Source organism: Artemia sp. Qi Xiang Cuo, chromosome 5 (assembly GCF_049724085.1).
Source record: "Artemia sp. Qi Xiang Cuo chromosome 5, ASM4972408v1, whole genome shotgun sequence".
NCBI classification, from domain to species: domain Eukaryota; kingdom Metazoa; phylum Arthropoda; class Branchiopoda; order Anostraca; family Artemiidae; genus Artemia; species Artemia sp. Qi Xiang Cuo.
Window position 1 is genome coordinate 70,042,436 of NC_142798.1, and position 23,784 is coordinate 70,066,219.

The window sequence follows — 23,784 nt, forward strand, 5'->3', positions numbered from 1 at the left end:
ACTAATAGGCTAACTTAAAAAAAAATAGAACTAAATCAACAGGGAAACATTAGAGGAAGAAACATTAGGCAAGATAGTTTAATTATCCATGGATCACAATTAGACGCCGGAAAATAGTTGAGTAGACTAGATAATTTAATGAGGATCACGTCTCCAAACGCTTATTCAGCGCTATTTGAATAAGTAGCTCACGGATAGCCAAAGGCACTTGAGTTGAAAAATATTTGACTAATCAGAAGGATCTAATGGATAATGGAGACCTAGGAAAGTAGTTCCTCTTCCTTAGGGGCACAACCGACATTTTGGCAAGAGCCAAGCTAGATACAGCGATTCCACACAGAGCCAGGCATGCTGCAAGTGGTACAATGGAAGGACTCTGCCTAACTCCTTTTGACTTGGTCACCTAAAAGGAGAAATCACTTTAGAATAGAATATACAAAGACTAGGGTATTTTACAACCAAATAGTGCTAGTTAAGTGATCTCAATGCCTCTTTTCTTTAGTACTTTGACTAAAGGATGCTGCAACGATTAATTTATTATCGTTTCCCTTTCCCTAACTGATAAAACAGTACAGTCTCAGCAATGCTCTTCTGACCTTATTCTAACAGCAGTGTGAATTAAGCAAAGCTTAAACTTTAATAAGAAAAAATTAGAAAAGTCAAGAGTAGAATATAAATAAAATCAAATTATCTAGTTAAATTACCTATTCCTTGCTTGGATACTGCTCAAGAGCTCCAACTGTATTGAAAATCTGAAATGAACAGTATAAATAAGTAAGGCCTCTGCCCAAAAAAGATAAAAAATTTGATGGCAACAAAAACATAGAACAGTTTACACTGAATGAATTTGAAGTGGGTTAGTTTTTCAAAGTTGTTCATTACTTGAATTTAATTTTTCAAAAAGCTTCAATAATTAGCTTGACTCTTCATCACTGTCTACACCCGTGATTCCCAACGTTATGTGTAGGGCCCACCGGTGGGGCATGACAATATTTTGCTGGGTCATGGGCAGGACGTGCACTCTTTAGTTGACTACACTTTAGAGCCTTCATTAAAAAAAAAATATATAAAATATAAAGTTGCCCCCAATAATTTGGAGAAAATAACTATTATATAGCCCATGCCCCTTGACTATCCGGATATGGACCCCTCTTGCCCCCAATAAAAATGGTGGAGCTACTCCTCTGGCTAAAAGATATTTTTTAAACTTGGTATGCCTGTCTAGAGGTAGTTATATATGCAAAGGGAGCTATTGGACCCCAAACCCCAGTCAATGGCGTCAATTCATCAAAATTAGGAACAGGATAAAAATATTTTTTTAACTAGGGGGGGGAGGGATTTCGTTGTTTTCAAATTTTTCCAATGAAAGCAGGGCTGCCAAAAAACGGTTTTTTATGAGAATACTGAAAAAAGGCATTTTTCAAAACTAGGAAGAGGAGGCATGACGCCCCTACACCCCAGTTGACGCCCCTGATTCCCGCCCTAAATGTGCCGAGTATAACAATTTTCGGTACTCCTGCACTAAAAGGACTTTTATATACTGCAATGGAAACCAGTCACGAAATAAACTGTGACGCGTGATGAAAAACGGGCTTCCGTGGAGGATGTTTCCTTGGGGTAAGGGACGGTAATATTTTGGTGGGTCATGGGCAGGAAGTGCACTCTTTAGCTGACTACACTTTAGAGCCTTCATTAAAAACTTAATGTGAATGACGTCATATTCATATGCATTTAAAGAAGAAAAAATATACACGATAGTTTTACAGTAATGTATTGTATAAAAGCTGTTTTATACAGACCATGTTCTTCATTAGCATAAAATATGCCAAGAAGATGACCTAAAAAAATTACCAAGGTGGTATACCAAATGCCAATGGACTTTTAAGCTTCCTTCCTGTGAATAAATTTAAAATTTTGAACAACAAAGTTACAAATCAGGAGGGAGGGCATCAGGATTTTAGAAATACCTAGGTGGGGCATGGCCCAAAATTGGTTGGGAACAAAGAGTCTAGATCCTTCAGTATTTCCTGCTTCGCCAGCAAATTGGATATAAATTTTTAACCCAAAAAAAGGTTTCAGAAATTTATATATATATATATATATATATATATATATATATATATATATATATATATATATATATATATATATATATATTTTTTTTAGCTAATATCAAGCAAAGAAATTAGAAAAGCAGAAAAAATTTAAATCCGATTCAAATTCCATTTTGGGATTGGGCATGCACAGTTTTGATGGGGAGGTTAAGTTTCATTTGTTCCCCCCAAGGCGTGAAACCTAGTTATTTTGGATAAACATCTCTCCTACATATGTGCCTGGATGACCCTAAACAATATCAAGAGGGGAGGGGTTTAGCAACAGAAATGGGCTATTTAAAATCCTTATATACTTGAAAAGTATACATTTTCTCATTTTATTTTTACATAAGAATGCTGTAAAAACGCCGAGGAGAGCGTTGAGGCCCTGAAATGCAATACAAGATAGCATAAAAAGTCTATATGCTATAAGAAGCAAAGGCGTTTTCTTATACATCCTTGTTTCTTTATTTCTTAATATTTTTCCTCTTTTTGTTATTTTAGTCTGGTTTCTTACTTATTTCCATAATTTTACAGTAGAACAAAAACAAAAGTGGTTTCGAGTTTAAAATAGGCTACTTAAACTTAAAAACGAGATATTTCAACTTCGGGCCTTTGAGAAGAGATGTCTCCATTACATTGCAAGAATAAAGTACACTCACCACATCATAAATGCAAAACTAGCCAAACCCTGCATTAAGCCGATACCATAGTGAACGATGTCAAGAAACATCAGCTGCCCCGGTTTGACCACGTCAAGCAAATATAGCTGAACTACCTCCCAAAAATAGCCACATAGACTACAAAACTAAATGGGTGAAGAACTTCCCTGCATTGCAGACAGCATAAGTGTCTTGCATCATGGTGGACAGAGTGTTACATTTATTCCTTCTGCATGAGCTAGCACGAGCAATAGTCCCAAAACGTCCCCCCTAAGGATTACTGAGACCTATGTTTTAATCAAGTTTAAAGTTTTATTCAAGTATTTAGATAAGCAAAATGCGTATAATACAACTGAATAGTCAGCAACTCAAAAGCATGCAACTGACTAGCCTTATTTCAGTTCGGTATTGATACCCATAGATTTATTACGTGGATAGATATTCGATAATATAGGAACACTGTTGCAACACACAAGCAGATAGACAGTAACAGCATTCACTTAAATATTAACAAATAAATAACTTGAATAAAACTGGCACCACAAGCAGTATAGCAGTATATACTGAAATAATAAAAAGTTTTAGGAAAGAAACCTTTAATGGTGACATGGCAGAAAGGGAGCTTGCAAAAACTCATACTGTGTCTAGTATATAATAAATCAAGATGGGTATATAGTACATACAATTATGTTGGAAAGTCCGCAAGCAAGAGCTGCTGATCCCCTTTTTATCTCAGTGACCCCTTGTTTCCTATACCTCCTATAACATAATGTCCTTTTACATGTGACCAGTGAGTTAAGGCCCAACAGAATAATATTTCTAACTTTGTGAATCATTATAAAAAAAAACATTCTTTGGTTTTGGGGCCAAATGCATAAAACGGTTGCATAGCAATTAACTACAATTTCTTTATACAAGTAATGAGCAGGAGGGGCTATACCATGAGTTTACAAATCTATCGCCAAAATTGAATGTGTTTATATGCTGTTGTGCATTCACGAGACAGTGAATTTACTGGTAAATAGTGTGAAGATTCGATTACTTCTTTGTGTTACCCCTCTCTGCATTTTTTAAATGTCTTAAAATGTTTTATCTTTAAAGGTTTTAAATGTCCATTGAACCTTTTTTTTGAAGGAGTCAACAGAGGATTTGCAGGAATAATATCCCCAGGAAGATCTTTCCCGATAGAAGTGTAACGTCGGATGAAGCTGTTCCTCAATTACTCGGCTCTTGGTGTGTTCTCCTTTATATAATTGGACTGAGCTGTGTGCCTTCGTGTCTGCCCTGATGGCTGGACAAAGGGGGGTACAATGCGAGAGACTTGTCTGAGGGAGACAAATTCATGTACTTGTAGAAAACAGCCATCAACGCTATAGCAAACCTTTCATTTAGAGGCTGGAGCAAGTTATGAGTAAAGGTGCAGCCCACCCTATTTGCCCTATTCTGGATCTTCTGGAGTGGTACCAACAGCGTTTTCAGAGCACCAGCATACAGCTGGCATCCATATTCAGCTGTGGGGCTGATACAGGACTTGTAGAGTGGGATAATCGAGTTGGATAGAAGGTTTTCATATCAATATCATATTTCCTTTTGATCCTTTTTGCTGACTTGCTTCTATTCAAAGGTAACAACCGTCATCAGCCAACACCTTCCTTCCCCATTCACTATCATTTATGCCCTCAAATTCAGCTTTTGTCATGAGATACATTTCTCAACTAGATTTTTTAATTAGTCGAGGTTTTAAATAGAGACAACGCTATTTTCCTCATGCGCTTACCATTGTAAACCCACATTCTTTTCACAACATTCCAAATTGGTATGCTGTTGGGAAGGTTTTTCAGCAGCCCTTGACCCTCCTAAGGTTCAAAACCCTTGAAATAAGTGCCAGAATGGTAAGAAATCAGTACACATGGATGTTAAGTATTTACTGATGACTAGGGGCAATGCCTTATCCATAACTATTATTCAGGGAGGGGATGCACATGAGGACAAGGTCCTTTTATATCCATTAAATATTTATGAAGGATTGTCAATGTTTATGTAAGAGTTTTGGAATTGTTTTCTCTAACAGATAACGATTAGATGTATAGAATTATTTTGAACATGGACTAACTTTTTTTCACTGTAGGAAGAGGGAGGGTGAATTACCCCTTTAAATAATTATATTACATATCTTTTTTACTCAAAAGACTATTATCAGTTGTCATGTTTTAACTGCAACAATAGTATCATATTTTTACCCAAAGAGCATTGAGCCTGCAGAACTTTTCGTAAAATTTTAAATTCTCAATGTGCAAAAAGGTTTATGAAATAACTTTTAATAAAAGGTTCTATGGCGGAAACAATGGATGATAATGTTTCTGAATCCTTTGAAGATGGAAGGGGTGGTTAAATAGCGTCCTAGAGAAGGTGATGCATGCACTCAATTTTACCCCCCCCCCCCAAAAAAAAATCAATATCCCATCATCCCACATGTTATATAACATCCCAACTGTCAACCTAAAATGGCGGACAACAAATTTAGTCCCTAAGATGCTTTTAGTAGATGAAAGGGACTAACATTGCAGCCCAATCTGCATTCATAATAATACAAACTGCTTAGGATTCTTTTTGTTTTCTGTTGTTTTGGAAAAACTAGCAACACATAGATAATTATCGTAAATTATAATTAATTATAAAAAATACGATCTATTTGTTGATGGATGGATTATATAACAACCTAGAGATATATAAGTTTCTCTTCTATTCATTCTAAGAAAAAATATTTACCTGATTCAAAAATTTAGATGAAAAAAATGAAGGAAGAGCAACCATCTGAACGTCTTCTATGTGCAAAAATGGATACTAGACCTGAAAAAAAAAACGACTTTAAAACATTATGCAAGCTAAATTTTGACTTACACTCAGGAGCACAATTTGGGCATGTCTATGGGGCCTTACTTCTTCAAGATAAAAAAAAAAATATAGGCTATATATAAAAGCAGCAATATTTTAAAATAGTAGAACATTCGTCTGCCCTCTCCCTCAAAAATAAGAAAAGATCACAAAAAATATCCAAAGCTAGTTTCTCTAGCCCCCCCCCCCCCCTAAGAAAATTCTTCTAGAGGTGAATTGTTTTCGTGCTTACAGTTTTTTTTTTAGCCAGAAAGAAGGTTTAATAACAACTCGTTGCCAGCCATTTTAAACATGTTAATTGCACGTTTGTGTGTACTTGCATTTTCAGGCATTGCCATGGGCGTAGGGAAGGGGGGGGGCAGCTGCCCCCCCCTAGAACTTCAAATTTACGCTAGACATTAACGAACTTTTAGTATGTAGGAATTTTTTGTTGGATGTTACCTGGTAGATGGTTAAAAAAGCTGGAAACAAACAGAAATTTCCAAATATCGATTGCGATATCAACATTTACGTTTCGATCTTCAATATTGCTTTCGGTCCGATATATAGATAGGAGACTGGCCCACGATCGGCTGATTTTGACTTGTTTAATTCTCTATGAGTTGATTCAAGCGATAAGAAGTTGCTGAGCATGCCAAATTAAAAGTAACTCATTCAATACCATCCTTGAAAAAGACAATTAGAAATGCTCCACCATTTTTCCACCTGGATGCCTCTCTATCCAAGTGGTCAAGAGTGCTAAACCTGGGCCACCCCGGCACTGGTTCGGCCGTCTCTGGCTTATGTTTGGCCACCGGACAAAAGAAAAAGAAAAGTGACCAGGGGAACATTAAAGCTTGTTTTTCGGCTATAAAATTAAGAAAGAATATAGTAAGCATAAAAAACTACAAAATGAATTTCATTAAGGTTTAAAAAAAAACTAAAGAGTATTAATTTATAATTATACATTGACTGATCAACACCAAGAGTAAGCCGCTCCGCTAATCTTGGTGTTCTACCTGTCAGTGGTGGCAGTTTTATTTCAACTTCTGTCTTTAAGACAATATCCATCTCGTCAGTTAGCGCAAAGTCTCTTGCTCCGGTCTCCTTCCAAAATGGACTTTAAGTTCTCCAGTTGCTACTTTTTGAAATGTCTTGTTTCAAATGTCTTGTCGTCTGGACATGTGTTTATATAGGCCTCGCTCCAAGTGGTTAAAGAAAGTTCCTACACTGTGACGGTTGAAAGCAGTTGTCCGTCATAGGCTTATTCTTTCTGGCGTTTTTACTGATAGGGTTTTAAGGCAATCCATAAAACCACGGTACCAATCTTTACCTGTAATTCCTCCACTGTCTCCACTGCCTTTGCAGTTCCGTTATCCGGTACTTTCATACTCTTAATAATTGCGTAAGTGTATGCAAATTGACACGCTTCCATGGGAGTACAGTTGAAAGCATATCAGCTATTATTTTCAAGTAAGTTTTTAGTCCCTTTTCTTGTTCTTCTGTAAATATTTACCATGTGTTATAACAAGGAGTAAGGAAACTTAGGTCCAGCTGACTTCTTGTAGAATAAGACAGAAAAAATTGCTGTTTTATGTTCTTCTGGATCACAGCCACCTTTCTTTCTTTTCTCTTCTGTTTTACTTTTAAGCATCTTATCTTGAATGAAATTTAACAGGAAAAACTGGAACTTAAGTTCACCTACTGTTCTGACAGGATTAAACAACACCAGAATTAACACAGTTTTGGGTTTTAAGCTTGCCTTCAACCTTTAAATATGCTGTTTACACAGCCTTTACAAGTATAGCCCACTTTTGGACACCTTGGTACGGCATACAGAATTTGCCCCAGGTATTGTGGCCGAACATTGGAATTCGCTATCCCGCAGGATGAAAAAATACTAACAGCAAACTGGGGAAGATGGCACGTCTTGGAAGCTGCCAAAAACAGGCAAATAATAAGAGAATACAATGTGAGTTTACAACGCGAGTTTTCTAGTAGGCCTATTCGTAATTAGGCGTAGGCTTTCAGACAAAACTGAGCAAAATTCCAGAGTTAATCACCTTCAAACCTGATCCAATCTGATATTTTTGGTAAAAGTGTTAATTAAGGTCAGACATTTTAAAATCATATACTGTCATCTGTCAGAGCTTTTATAATCCCCCAGAAGCCCCATAGGTTCTTATATTGAAACTGTTTGGTTTGGCTAAACGTGGGCCAGTCTCCTCTATACCAATTTAATATTTAATTTTGCCCAACTGTAAAATTTTGAATTGAATTCTTAGAAGAAGCTGTTATCTAACCATAATGTGATTTGTGTCAAATCGCTTTTGTGGTGTTTATGTTTTCTGGAAATCGGAAGTAGGATAGTGGGTCTCTTATATTATACCGTTGCAGGAAAAGTAGAACATGGAAAATGTTAAAGGCCGATTTTTAGCGAAATATAGAATTACTAGTTTCTAAAGGCCTATATTCAAAGAACCTTGGGAAGTATTAGTAAGACCCCTCGCCCCTCCATCACAGAAGAGGCTGCCCCCTCTACACAAGATGCTGCCTACGCCCATGGGTATTGCTTCATTTCCCAGTAAGCTCAAAACTGGACTGTTGTTTAATCTCTTTCTGAACACTGTCACTTTAAAGTGTTTTCATGTTCCAGGCAATATTATTAAAATTTCGTCAAAACTAAAAACTCAAAGAACAGCATGATTTCAGGAACAAGAGCTAGTGTGTTTGAGCATCCCGAGCATCAGACTTATTAGCTTAACACTAATTTCCTCAATTCTAATCTATAAAAGAAAACAAGAAATGTTTATCCAGGAACCTGTTAACTGTAACACTATAGGCAACTTTATCATGTGATTATAACAGTACTAACATTATCACATGATAAAGACAACACTAATTATGTGTACTCCACTGTAAAGATAGCTTATTTATAAATCTCTTAAGGTGTACCACATTTTGCAATTTTTGGCCATTCTTGGTCTCTGCATATAATTTCATCCATGCTTTCCATTTTGGAAAAGAAATAATTGTATGTTGACAAATGACATCACTCATTCTTGGATATCTGGCATTTTCAGTTAGCAAGCATAACCCATCCAACAACTAATCCAGACTGTTTCAATTAATAATCCTTCTAACCTCTGACATCACTCATATCTTATGAAATGTCAAGAATAAGTAATTAGGCTTGCTAGATAAGTAATCTTGAGATGCTCAAAGGCACTGAGCAACAGCATTAAAACAAGAAGAAAATAGCAGGCAATTTTCCAGATCTAAATGAAATTGAATACAAAACTGATAAGACAGGGAACTCTAGTTTATCTCTGGTAGAAAACACTACCGGAATAATTCAGCTTTAACCAATCCTTAACGTTCTTTGGATTCTTTAACGATATAGGATTCTTCAACGTTCTTAGGATTATTGATGGACAATTCTTATGAATAACATTTCATTTTAGGATTGATGAAGAGCTTGTTAAATCTAGTTTGAGACCCAGACCGTCGACTGCAGAACGCCATGGCATGCCCCAGCCAGTCCATATCATAGACATCAAGGAGAATCCAGTCCAAGTCAATGGACACGCAGGTCCAAATTTAGCTGACCATGCATATAAATTCGAAAACTCAATGAGATAAAATCAATGTGTATATTGTGTTTTATGTTTTTCTGAAAGTATTTTATTTATTTTAATTTCTTAAATAAAACAATTGAAATTGATGCCTAAATATCTTTATTTAAAATGTGTATAACTTGTACACTCTCTTGATATGTTTTTCCTTTGCTCATCTAGCTTTGCTTTCAAATCTACAAAAATGTTACTAAAACGGATCTAAGAATACCATTTTGAGGTTCAACCAACATTAATAAAACCAAAAAGTTAATAATAAGAGCCTAACTAAATGTTATCTATTTTTTTTTCTTTTTTGCTTGTGCTTTACATTAATCTAGTACCTGAAAAAATGTGTGCTTTATAATAAAAACAATTATGCTTTATAATAAATCTAGCGCCAGAAAATTTTTTTTGTCTGTAAACAAGGATAGTTTGACTTACAGTCTATTGAAAATTACAAAAAAAAATATTGTAAAGTACACCCAATAGAAATCTTGAAGACTAACAGCTTCGATATAATAAGTATTATGGTCTAATTTTTGAATACCCTGAAGTATATGTGCTCAATGAATCACCACCTGCAACCACTAATAACACAAAAAAGCTGATGATAATTTTACTATAACTAATGATAAAAACGCCAATAAGACAGTGTTGGTGATATAGTAGCCCACTGGTAAAAGATATCCCTTAAATACTATACTATTTTTTTACTAGCATATATTATACCTATTACCCTAACTCCAAATGTATCATAACCAATAATAAAATGCTTTAAAAGCCAAGTTATATGCTTACATGTAGAAAATTTAAGGTTGGATCCAAAACAACTAAGACCTTTAAAATAAATCCAAAATGTTAGTAATATAAATCGAATTCAAACTAAGCTTGCTTAATTTTTTTTTCTGGTTTTGCTCAATAATATTGCATTGTTGGTGGCACTAATAGTTTTAATTCTTACAATTAAAAAAAACTGTTTCTAACGGAAGTAAACAGCTAATTTGAAAATTAAAACAGTTCACTTTTGCAGTTATGCTACATGTGTCTGAACTAGCTCAAGTAAACTGACTCATGATATGTCCTTATATTTGTCGAGTTCTGAAAAACTCATGCTTTACTGAAAAACGAGGTTGCTTGAGTTTTTAGAGAACTTGAGTTGTGCATCAAAATTTACCAATGTCACAGCCAGTGAGACCTTTACAAACTAGTCTTTTACTTTCTGGGGACTAGTCAACCTCCTGTCTTTTGAATTCTTGTACATTAGTCCTTATCCATAGTTTTAATTTGATTCTGGAATGCTGAATGTTTTCTTGATATCCAAATAAAAGGGTACATTTTTGAGCACTAAAAATTACAATAACATTATGATATCAAACAGAAAGAGAGCAAAAAATAGAAAATTACTTTTCTTCTACAAAAATGACAGAAAACAACTTTTTCACTCTTTGCTATTGCAATGATACTAGCACCCAGATAATGAACGTGTCATACAGACACCAGGAAAAATTATGAAGTCTTAGAATAAGGTTTACAAATTCATAAATCCATGGAATTAGATTGTTTTGGAATATATTACTTTTGAATAATTGATTTATAAACGAATGGAATTTTTTTAAACCATTTGTATGGGAAAAAGAAAGTTACCCTTTAGGGCCACTTTAAGGGCTCAAGATGGAATTCGTGATCACAGTAATTTGTATATTTAGAAAGAGCACAAAAAGAAACATCAATTGGTGGGTTCAACTTCTACCTAGGTAAATTATGGGAAAAAACTCAAAACTCATTATATGAATCTTCCTGTTGATTAGTTAATATTTGCTCTAATCAACAGGAAGAAGAAAAAATTTATGATATTCAAAATACAGTCCAAATATCTTAAACAGAGTGGGCTGTATGTTTATCCATAAGGACAAGGGAGTGAAGCAATACATCTCTAGGAGTGAGATAAAAGATCCGAAACCAAACTGGCTAGCCATGCCAAAACAAAGAAAGAAAAAGCTCAAAAAAAGAACAAAATAATGGGCCAACAACCAGTAAAAGGAAAGAAATAGACAAACTAAATGACAGATATTTTATCTGTATAAAATTAGGTGTCATCAGTGGTAAATATGGAAGAAACTATTTAAAAGAATAGAGACAAAATCTAAAATAATCTATAAAATCTAAAACTAAAACAATAAAAAAGTACCATATAAGGAACAAGCCATTATACAGGCTATATATACAATTAATACTGCTGTGACACTTCACAGAGCACAATATGCACAATTATGAGTAACTTAAAAAAGGAATCAAATAGTTCATTCACACTGTCCCTATATCAGTTATGGAAACTTTTATATTTGCCTTAGTCTTTTGGTATTAGTCTAGAATTGGGGTGTTCAGAAGAAAACATGTTAAGGAAGAAATTCTTACTTCTGCCTATACAGAAAAGTTTTAGTAATTAAAATTTGAAATCAATTCCACTATAATTTACCCACAACCAAGTATAGAAAAAGTTCCAAAGCTGCCTGTAGCAGAATTTGACAGAATTCCAGAAGATAATGACACTTTGGCAGCACAACTTGTGTTTTGACAGCTTTCCTTTGAGCAAAAGTATTTTTATATGTAAAAATGGTATTTTCAGACAAAATTTGCCAACAAATTTGAAAATTGCCAAGTAGCATTGCTACTCTGCTACTCCAAATTTTGCACAGTGGCCCATAACCCCCCTGATGTGCAAATTTATAGCACAAATTATGTACTTCCCATGCATCACTCTTGTTCTAACCCATGTACCCATAAATTTAATCAACACTGATAAGATCAAGAAACAAAAAAACATATGGAAAATATGTAACATGGTTGGGTGAGATTTATATTAACAGACTATTTTGGTAGCTAAGAAATAAACTTACGTCTATAGTCAGAATTGCATCCTGAACCCAAATTTAACATGCGTTTGCTTCAGAAATAGACCTTATCGCCACCCCTATATATTCCAATTCAGGGTATATATTTGCACATTAGGGGAGTTGGGGGTAAAGTTAAAACTTACCTCTATAGTCAGAATTGCACCCTGGATCCAAATTTCTAATTCATTTGAGTACGAAATGAACTTTACCCCTCCCCTTAATGTGCAAATATATACCCTGAATTGGTATATATAGGGGCAGGGGTAAATTTCATTTCTGACAAAAATGGATGTTAAATTTGGATTCAGGATGCAAATCTGACTATAAAGCTAGTGTTGTAACTGGTAAAATTGGTCACTGTAAAATTAGGTATTTTATGTATTTTACTGTAATTTTATGGAATTGAATTGAATTTATTATTGAAAAAGACAAAACAAGAAATATATCACTGAATACCAAAATCAATTGTAAATTACACATGAAATAACAAATACTTCAGTATATTCTCCCCTGTAAGGCTCTAGGGCCAGGAAAAAACAGGGGAGAAACAAATCTAAAAAAAAATTAAATAAATACATTCATCAAACATTTTTTCAATAATAAATTTACATCACCAAATCAAACAATAACCCCACCCATCCACAAAAAAAAAAAATCCAACCTAGACAAGGGAGTAATACATGAATCCAACCCCACAAATAAATTACAGAACCAATCCAGAGGCATGAACTCATCAGAGAACCGGGAAAAAAATAATTATTTGCAAGAAAATCTAACATTCTTTTCAAAGATATCAAAGGAGTGGCAGCCCCGCGCAGACTCCGGGAGAGTGTTCCAAATCATAATACAAGCTATCAGAGGGTTAAAGTCAGACCGTATTGACGGAGTATAAGGTATTTGTAAATTATTGGAAGTGCGGAAAAAATAAGTCGATTGCTCGAAAATAAAAAATATATTATTACATAGGGCAGCAGGAAGCTGGCCATGTAACCTCAAAGAATTAAAAGAAGCACAAGACAGAAAATAGAGAGATCTCAAGTCAAGCAAGAGTTTAAATAGGGAAAAGTTAGTATCATGTATAAGAGTCCTTGCTTTATAATGCAGTTTTGAAAGTGGCTTTAGTGATGAGGGAAAAGTTGACATCAAAATAATAGAATAGCATGAAACATAAGGCAGAACTCGGCTGTAGAACAGGAGTCTAAGTATTGACCCTGGAAAAATGTGTTTCAATTTTTTAAGGATCCCATGGCTTCTGGAGACTTTCATTTTAATGAGGTCAATATGAGGCTTAAAAAAGAGATTTTCCTCGAGCAAGACGCCTAGGAATCGAACGCAACTATCCCTAGACATATTAAGAGAACCCTTTGATATATGTATTTCCTTTAAACCAGAACAAACCCTTGACACTCTTGAGAAAATAAGACAACACAGCTTCCCAACATTTAAGGCAAGATAAATTAACATCAAACCACTGAGTAACTCTTTCAAAAAGGGCAATCATATTTGAAAGGAGATCAGACTCAGTTCTACCGGCTGTGCCAGAAGTACTGTCATCCGCACAAGCTATAAATGTATCAGAGAAGGACAAGCTCTTGTCACAATTGGTGACAGTTGCAGGTTTACAAAGACAACAGAAAGTGGAGGTTTTATAATTTTAACCGTATTTATAAGGTCATTAACATAAATTAAAAAGAGTATCAGCCCAATCACAGATCCTTGTCGAACACCAAACTCTATTTCAGACGGGTTGGAAAAGAGAGGATCAACTGAGATAAGTCAACCAGATAGATATGATAGAAACCAAGAATATGTACTCCCTCAGATTCCAATATGGTATAGTTTCCAAAGAAGAATCTTGTGTGTTATTAAATCAAATGCTTTTCGTACATCAAGAAAAAGAGCAGCAGGTATCATGCCAGAGTCAAGAGATGTATGTATATAATTCAAAAGATTCACACATGCATGCTCAGAATTAAGAAAAAAAATGTTCAGAATTAAGGAAATGAAGAAGTCGAGAAAGCATGGCTTTTTTAAAAAATTTACTAAACACTGATAAGAGAGATATAGGACGATAACTAGCAGGGTCACTCCACAATCCACCTTGAAAAAGTATAATAACACGAGGACGCTTTAAAGCACTTGGGAATAAACCCTTTTCAAAAGACATATTGACAAGTCTTGTAAAGACATAGCCAAAGACAGGAAGAATAAACTTAACAATTTTAGTAGAAACATGGTTTGAGACAAAGGACGAAGAGTACCTTATATTTTTAAAAGTTCTGGATCTTTCAACCTCATGGGTTGAATTCAAATTCAATGATTTAAGAAAAGGGGGTTCAAAATAAGACCTAAAATAATTTAGAGACGAGGGAATTACAAAAGAGGCTGTAGTTTTTCCCATATTAGCAAAGTAAGAAGTAAGTGTGTCTTGCACTTTCAGCTCACCCTTTACGATTTTACCATCAATCAAAACACTTGAAGGGACAGAAAGGGTCCGAGAAGATGGCTGATAACAGAATTGATTCCTTGCCATGTTTTCTTAAGGTCTTTATAGCATGGGGAGAATTTATCATAGGCAACGCAATCCCGCTGCCTAAGTAAAGAACAATGTAGGCAAAATGTTTTTTTTTCTTTGGACAAGGGCACTTCCTACCAGAGGATTTGTTGTAGAAACTTGGAAAAGGGCTGATTCGATTGGAATGGCTAGTGCCCTTTTTAATAGTCAAAAGTGATTGGAAGGCAAAGAACACCCCTTCCATGCCAACCATTTTCCCATACACATCCAATTCAAATTTTGAGATAGCCATTTTGTTCAGCATAATTGATTTCCAGATAGAAATTATGTTTTTGAGGAGGACACTCCCCCACAGCCCTCAGGGCAAGGGTTGTAAGTTATGCCTTGGGGGCATATAAGGTTTTTATAGAAAGATTTGTTGTAGAAACTTCAAAAGGACTCATTCGATTGGAAATTCAAAGGGCTAGTGTCCTTTTTAATAGTCAAAAAGATTAGAAGGCAACTAACCCCCCTCTAACGCCCACCTTTTCCCCAAACACATCTAATCAAAATATTGAGATACGCAGTTGAAAGTTCTGGAAATTAGAGCTTTGAGGATGACACCCCCCACCAACCGTCCTCAGGGCATGGGTTGTAATTTATGCCCTGGGGGCATATAAGGTTTTTTATAGAAAGCGTTGTCATAGAAACTTCAAAAAAACTCATTTGATTGGAAATAAAATGGCTAGTGCCTTTTTTAATAGTAGAAAGTGATTAGAAGGCAATTAACATCCCTTCCATACCATTCATTTATCCAAACGCATTCAATTAAAATTTTGAGATAGCCATTTTGTTATAAGTAGTTGAAAAGGTCCAGAAATACTATCTTTGAGGATGACAATCCCCCCAAAGCCCTCAGGCTAAGGGTTGTAAGTCATGCCCTTGGGGCATATAAGGTTTTTTATTGAAAGCTTTGTTGTAGAAGCTTGAAAAAGGGCTCATTCGATTGGAAATTCAAAGGATTAGTGCCCTTTTTACTAGTCAAGTGATCAGAGGGCAACTAATCCCCCTCTTGTGCCAACCTTTTGCCCAAACATATCCAATCAAAATTTTTAGATATCCATTTTGTTCAACGTAGTTAGAAGTTTTAGAAATTGGGTCTTTGAGGATGGTAGCCCCCTCAGAGCCCTCGGGGCAAGGGTAGGGTTATCCCCTGGGTGCATATAAGGTTTTTATAGATAGTGATATCGAAGAAGCTTCAAAAAGGGCTCATTTGATTGGAAATTAGAAGGGCTTTTCCATAGTAAAAAAGTGATTGGAGGGTAGCCCTTTTTCATAGTAAAAGAGTGATTGGAGGGTAATAACATAATTTGCACTTTACTAAAAAAAAAAAATACAAATAAATGTGCATTTTCAGTTTAATATACATATACTGATATTTATTAATCAAAATACTAATATTATTTTATTTATTAAAGTTATAAAAGTAAAAAAATTTAAATTTTTTCAGTAAAGTGCAAATTATTTTCTGGCCTTGGGAAGGCATAGGGGTTTTGAGCCCTACTCATGTTAATTTCCACTCGTTTTGAGTTTAACTTGGTAGTTTTATGCTTGGTAGATTATTTGATTTGATTTTTTCACATTTTCGGTTTAATGGAGTTCTTTACTTTTCTTTGAAAAACTTGTTTTGTGGAAAAAATTTATTTAATTAATTATAACAAAATAACGATTTGGCCTTCTAGCAAAGCAAATTGTAAACTCTTCTATAGGCTTTAAAAATTGGAAGTCGATAATCGCGTGAAGATGGCTTAGAGGACCTGTAAGCCTTCTAAACGTTATTTTTTTCCCTCTAGCTCCTAAGGTGTCCATGAGTCATCTAAGGATTCAAAGGGGTTGTTCTCTTTAATCCTGGATTAAACTGGAATGCATTAGAAGTATCCAATACAATTTATTTCAAAGAATCGTACAAACAAGTAAAAAGTGAATCTACATCAGATTCATTTTCAAAAATACCCCAAAAATGATCTGCCAACCGTGATCTAAGAAGAGCCAACTCCTGATCATTAAATTTTAAAGACAAAAAACGAGCTCCCTGGAGCCTCCTAGGTAAAGAGTCAGAAAAATCATAAGCAGAAAAAACAGGTAAATGGTCTGAGATATCACTCATCAAAAGAGAATTTTGTAGCAAAGTCAACAATGAAAAAACATTATCAAGCAAAGAAGCAATGGTATCAGTTATGCGAGTTGGAATGCATGCTGAAGATAATTTACCATAAGCAGGCATAGCTGAGAGAAAGTCCAAGGAAGAAAAAGACCTTCAGTCACATAAATTAATATTAAAGTCGCCCATAATTACAAATTCACATGAATGTTGATGGATAGCTTCCAAAACCTTATCAAGAATCAGAAGGAAAGAGGGAACAGACCCACTACAACACCAGTATATATTGCCAACAATCAGAGGCTTAGTTTGGGTTTAAATCTCAATATAAACCTGGATTCGAAAATCCCTTCTTCATTTCTTGACAGGGCATGTCTTACAGAGTACTTAGGATATTCCAAAACATAAACAGCAAGACCAATTTTAGCCATCCTACTACTGTTCAAATACTCCATCTTATACCCATTGATAGGCAATAGAGATTCAGTTTTCAAATCAAGGAAATTCACAAAGACCAATAAAATTGGGTGGCCACTATGTACTATTTATTTTAAATCATCAAATGAAGAGCAAAGACCTTGAATATTTAGCTGAAGAACAGAAAAACTACCACTTTGTTTGGAAACTTCATCCAAATCTGAAATATACTTACTTACAGCTGAAAAATTGGAATTTGATGTAAATTTATTATACCAACCTATTGAATTATTTATTAGACTAAAAACATCTATTGGATTATTTTGAATCTGAAGTAGTTGCACACTCAAGGAGAGGATGTCACCAGAGCTAGGATCAGGTAAACTCAAATTACCATGACACTAGGATTCATCACATACCACCCACCTCCCAGCTTAGATTAGCCCCATTTTTTAAACAAACAAAACAGAAAAGAAAAAACAGCAGTAGAACATAGAACAAAAACAGAAAGCTTAAAACTTGTTTTATGTTGAATGATTTTTTCTAGAAAAGGTTGTTTCATTAAAACACTACCATTAATGATCCAGGAAAAAATTCAGATCATAGAATCAGTCATTTATTAATTATGGCCTGTGCAACTGAACACTTAAATGTGTATGAAGGGTGGTCAGCTGAGCCACATACACTGCACTTCATAGGTTTCTTGCATGGATTGTCTTTAGCTATTTGATGATCACCAGAACATCTTGCATATTTGGGAGGATTCTACACAATTTCATTACAAGACCAAATTGTTGACAGTTATAACATTGCATAGGCAGAAACTTGAACTTGTTCAAGTCTCAATTATGGATTGTTCAAGATGTGCCTTTTCAGCAAATTTTAGCTGAAAGGAGTGTGTTCTACATAGCTGCTTAGCTTCAGAGCAGTTTGCTACTAGCTGAATAAGATCATCAGATGTACGGTTTTCAGGGGTCTGTCAAACAATTCCAAAATATGATGGGCTTTTCACTTTGGCATACAAAGATTGTTGAGAATGTGTGCTACTGACTGAGCAGAATCTTTATCAGCTAAAATAAGCCGCCAAGCATCTTTACAGAGCTTTAATTCAATAATCCAATCACTACTATTGCCACAAATTTTACTAAGAAAGTGTTTTTACTACACAAGATTGTCAAAACCTTTAGGTGGGTTCTTCAAGACTACTGCATAGGTTGGATTGGAAGCCTGGGACAACCCATTATGTGACAAACCAACATTAGCCTTGAGCATTTCAGAATCAACTAGATGATTAAACTTCAGGCAAAGCTCATTGACTTTTCAAGTAAGTGTAGCAGTTGTTTCACCAGGCACTGCAGACACCTCATCAGGTTCAAACATGACAAAACTGGGTAGGACCACTTTACACTCATCACAGAGATCAAGATACCTAATCATATCTCCAACATTATCTAACATCTTTAGTATATCTGTAGCATGTGTAGAAATGGCAGCTTCAGTCCACAACAAATTCTTGGCTTCAAGTATCAAATCAGTGGCAAAAATTCACAAGCAGTTTTTACAACATCAATACAAGCAATCCCTCCTTTTCTTGCTTGAAACAAGAAATTTAGCACTGCATTCTAAATCAGTTTCTTGTCCATCATTGCAGAGTAAATGAAACAATTAGACACAGTAAGTAAGAGAAAAGTCTGTGGGTGGGACTAGGTTAGCATCATTAATAATCCAGGAGAGTACAAGTTCAAAGTTGACTGGATATTATTACAAAAACAGAGCTTTGAAATATTTCACAATTTCTGAGGTAAAAAGAGCTTACCGATTAAATAAAGTCATAAGATATCCAATTTAAGCCAGCTGTATACACTTAGAACTCTGATTCAGACACATTTTATGTAATTTACATATTTTACCTGTATTTAACCAGTATCAAGCTGAAAAAGCGACTGCACCTACGGCTGCGTCCTTCAAGTCCAGACTTGACAAGGGATGGAATAACAAGCCATGGAAATATGAGTGGGACTGTCCGTCCCACTCAACTACTGACTGATGCCAACTTTATCATAATGAGTGTCTTGCTAGGAGGCTGATGCCGCTTGTCATACCCAACCATCTCACATACTCGATCCAAAGTTGCTGTTGTGCGGCGGTGTCAGCTCTATACCACTGAGAATGGTCTTTACGGGCCATACCTACCTCATGGCCACCGCTACCAAGTGGGCTTAAATTGCATCTCTCCAGCAGACCTCTCCTATGGCATGTCACTGGGCCCTAACACAGTGACAAATTTTTGCCATCATTTGACCTGGAGCACAACAGATCCAGTATGGACCTTAATTTGCTCAGAAGTGCGAATTAAGGTATCTTACATATTTTATTGATATATTTTACAATGCCTTGCTATTTTCAGAACACAAAAGCACAAAGAGGCTGGCAGAAAAAAGGATTGAATATGAGTTTGTTATGTGTATAACCCTTGTTGTGTTCCCTTGTTTAAAATACCATCTGTCTGACTTAGGTCTATTGTTATCAGCACAATAAAGTGTATTATAGTGCATGTGATTATTATTTTAAAATGGTGAAATGTTAGCTGAAATAAAATTACATTAATTCTGTGAACTGTTAAAGACAGAAAGGGTTACATGCAGGAATGAAATATGACAAACAAGAAAAAAATAATAAATAAAATAGCCAAGATAAATGAAGGTAATGTCAGCCAGTGGACAAAAAAGAAGCAAAAATGATACAGGCAGATATTTTGTCAGGGACTTCTATGCAGCCATCTTAAGTGCTCGAAAAAAAAGGAAAACTAACCTTTTGAATTAGCTCTAACTGAGCAGGAGAAAGACTGAATCAAACAAAACCAAAAAATCAAGCCAGAATAAATAAGACTATTAACCAATTAGATGAATTCTCTGCTTAGTGATTGACTTAGCTTATCTACTGACCTAATTCTCTTTAAAAGTGAGATCATATTATCTAAACTGAAAAAAATGTTATTTGAATTTTTTAATTTTATTTTATTGTGAATTGGGTTTATAGGAATATCCCCAGTATCTCTATTTAAAGTAAGGTCTTTATGGATTTTTTTTTTAATTTCAATTGCCTTCCTAAAAGAGTGTGGGAAGCCATATGCTTCAAATATTAAAGTTGGCTCATCAAAACTACATCATCTAGATTTTCAAGAATGTGGAGGGCCAAAGCAATCAATATCCTTGTTCTTATTTTAAATTTCACATCTCAGATAAATCTTGTATTCATGCCATCTTTTCCTCAGGACATGGTGCTTACCCCCCCCCCTGGAACATTTCCCAATAGAAAATTTCCTCTCTATTTTTCACTTGGATAATTCTGGATTTTCAATAGAAGAGAAATTGAAATTTCAAAACTCTCCTGTTTAAGTCAAGGGTAATTGTATTGTACTACCTATAGTAATGATCCACAAGGCTTCAATGTATTAATATTTGTTCATTTATTTTTTCTTAGAGGTGCTTCATGTGGAAGGGGTGGTTGAACAAGCTCAGGGGCTCAGTCAATTGAAAAATTGAAAGTTCCAGTGCTTTTTTCTAAGATTTAGCCTGCTGTTCAACCAATTGCTACCAAATGAGTTGCAACTGACTATAGTGCCTTTATGAAATTCTTATTCTAGTTTAACTACCCTTGTGTTTCAGCAGTTGTTTTGAAAGAACCTTCAGATAAATACAGAATTAGCTCTAAGGGAGAGACAATGGAAGGGTGGAGGTAGAAATTGATATATAATCCTCAGAGCTGTATCTAGGACTTTTGTTTTGGGGGATAAGGGGTGGGGGCTTATGAACAGGCACAATCACCTGAATCAGAATCTAAGTCTGAAGGAGAGAAGCTAGATTTGTAAGCAAATCCTGTTGAAGACAGTCTTAATAACTGTGAAAGTGACTGAATGTTCAACTATTATGATCTGGAGCTTAGTTAAGCAAAGTCATCAAAGTGTTACAAGCCTCTTTTTTACTTGTATTTGGTACTTTTATTGATAAATGAAAAAACATGTATATGATATGAGAAATATGGCTGAATATAGCTATCTAAATATACAAAGCTATTGGGGTAACATTTTGTAGGTTTAAATGTATAAAAATGACTAATATGATTTTATTCCCAAAACTGGTAAATATGATTTTTTTTTTCTTTTTTTTTTACAAAATGGGTGTCCAGGCACTGTCAAATTACTGATGTGTTCCACTATGGATACAATTACCAAAGGGATAAACTAGACATTTAATAAAATTAATGCAACTGTAGATAAAGGGGTATTACCTTTTTTAAGTGCAGAAAAATCAGAATAGTTAAAAAAAAATCATTAGAAGCTGTAAGAGATGCTTAAAAACAAATGCTCAACTGGTGTTGTAGCTACAGGGTAACTCTAAAACACCAATTTTTGCCTTTGTTTTCAACAGAGTACCTTAAATTACCTGTTTACTTGATTTTACCATTTTTACATTATTTTACTAATTTCATTTACCAAGTTTTTATTTTATGGTAATTTTAAAACACTATAATAGAGGTAAGTGTATTTCTTAGCTAATATATTTTATAAATATAAATCTTATACAAATGGTCTATAGGCTATACTTGCACATTAGAGAGGGGGATTTTAGGGGTAACTGCTTTCAAAAATTGTCAACTACAATTTTTCTACATATTTTAAATAATAATTGTTTCTTAATATACTTTCTTTTTAATAGCCTAATTCTAGGCTTCTGCTGTTTATTTCCTACCTCTGCCCTATGAGTAATCTTGATATATTTTCAGCCATAGCCTATACTAGGCTAGATTTTTTTTGTAAATTTGACACTTTTTCTTTAGCCTAATAAATGAAAACTAATAAAACATGGGTAGAAAACTAGTTTAACGACTTTTCACTATCGTGGAAAGGGGTTAGGTTAGGAAAATTAAACTTTCAGTGATGAATCTCAGGCCAAAAACATGCTCTGGGAAGGTATTGCTAAGCTTCCATGTTTACTCTCTTCTGATTTCTAAGACTTGGAAATTTGCCTTATTGAAGGATCTATATCTATTAAAATTCTGACAAAACAACATTTACCTTAATTTTCTGTTATTAGTTTCTTTTTATCAGGTTCTAGTTCTGAAAACACAATTCCTATAGCCTAAGGCTATTTGAATAGAATCTTAAGCCATATCAATAGTTTTTTTTGAATTTAGTAAAATATTTGCAGACCTTTGAAAACTTCATAGGCCTAAATTGGAATTGAGCAAAGTTGTGAAGCTGAAAACAGTCTTCTTGTACTTCATAAAAGTAGAAAATCTGTTTTGAAAGGTTTCACTTTCATAATAAAAATATTTTAAAGGTCACTAACCACTAGAAAGAGAAGAAGTAGAAGCAGGTACTTCAAAATGCCTTACAGGACGTAGGCTAGGCCTACTCTAGTCTATAGGCCTATCCCTGAAAGTTTATTTTCCTAACCTAACCCCTTTCCAAGATTGCAAAAAGTAGCTAAACTACAATTTTACCAAAGCATGATTTAGCGAAGACATCAAAAGTGTTGCCATAAGTTTAATTTAGCAGTATTTACCAATAGGCGTGGGACTTGGTTACGTAGCGATTTAGCACGTTTTTGTCAATTTGAAAAGGACGCGGGAAAATCCTCATAAAAATGTTGGCAAGTTGAACTCGGACAAAAAAAAATTTTTTTTAATGTGTAATTGGCCCATTGTGCAATGCTAATAAAGTCTCTGGTATTTTGTCTTGAAGCTATTTGCGATGATGGTACTCTACACTGAAAGACAATTTACCATGATTACTAGACATGGGATTATTTATTCAAGGAATCAATTCATGTTTCTTAAAAAATATTTATTTAACAATCATGGGACTATTGTGATAAACAAAAAAAAAAAAACAACAATTAGTTATATCAAAGCTCATTTTCAATTTCTTTGAGCCTCTTTTGTAAAAAACAAATATTCAAAATAAGCCTGTTTTTATTAAGTAACATTCCTAAAAGTATTTTAGGAAGAAACCGAGGACAGATGAACACGCGCACCGGATTTATCGGCTACTAGCAAAACTTATAAGTTAGATGACCGTATTATATGCTTTTTTCGTGGTGTAACTCCAATCATTATCCCCTAATTGCTTATTTACTTGTAGCAGGACTCAAGCATCGCAGTTCTCCTAGGTGTCCTGTGCTTCGTCATTGCGGAAAGCCAAGAGTCTTGGTCGTTCGTGAGTGGCTCAAGCAATTTGAGCCAAGACTTATGCCATCTTTGCCTATACTTACAAAGCATCACGGTCTGCCTTGATTCAGGCGGGCCAAGTTTTCTTCTATTCTTCTTTTTCCATCGTTTTTTTCCATCCCGGAAGAGGCGTACATCTGAGGGCTTTATTGAGGAAGGTGTGCTGTGGGCGGCGAAGTGTATGGCCGAACCTTTGGAGTCTTCTTTGTTTAATTATAGTGCCCACATCATAACGTTGATTACACATTTTTTAGAGTTCATCATTACTAACTCGATCACAGTGTTTGATGCCAATGATTCTCCTTCGACATGAATGGTTGACGTTTAGGGCTTGGATGTTG

General features: G+C 34.9%; 1 long non-coding RNA gene across 3 annotated transcripts; it reads right to left on the bottom strand.

Moving 5' to 3' along the window:
• Positions 1-62: 62 nt before the first annotated feature.
• On the bottom strand, positions 63-22,834 carry LOC148952457 (uncharacterized). Of its 3 annotated transcripts, none has more exons than XR_016141806.1 (3): positions 22,780-22,834; positions 5,525-5,605; positions 63-403 (listed from the first exon to the last, which is right to left on the bottom strand). It is a non-coding gene; the product is annotated as an uncharacterized LOC148952457 (long non-coding RNA). The 3 variants fall into 3 exon arrangements; XR_016141807.1 differs by lacking the exon at positions 22,780-22,834 and adding an exon at positions 22,718-22,776; XR_016141808.1 differs by lacking the exon at positions 22,780-22,834 and adding an exon at positions 22,425-22,445.
• Positions 22,835-23,784: the final 950 nt, after the last annotated feature.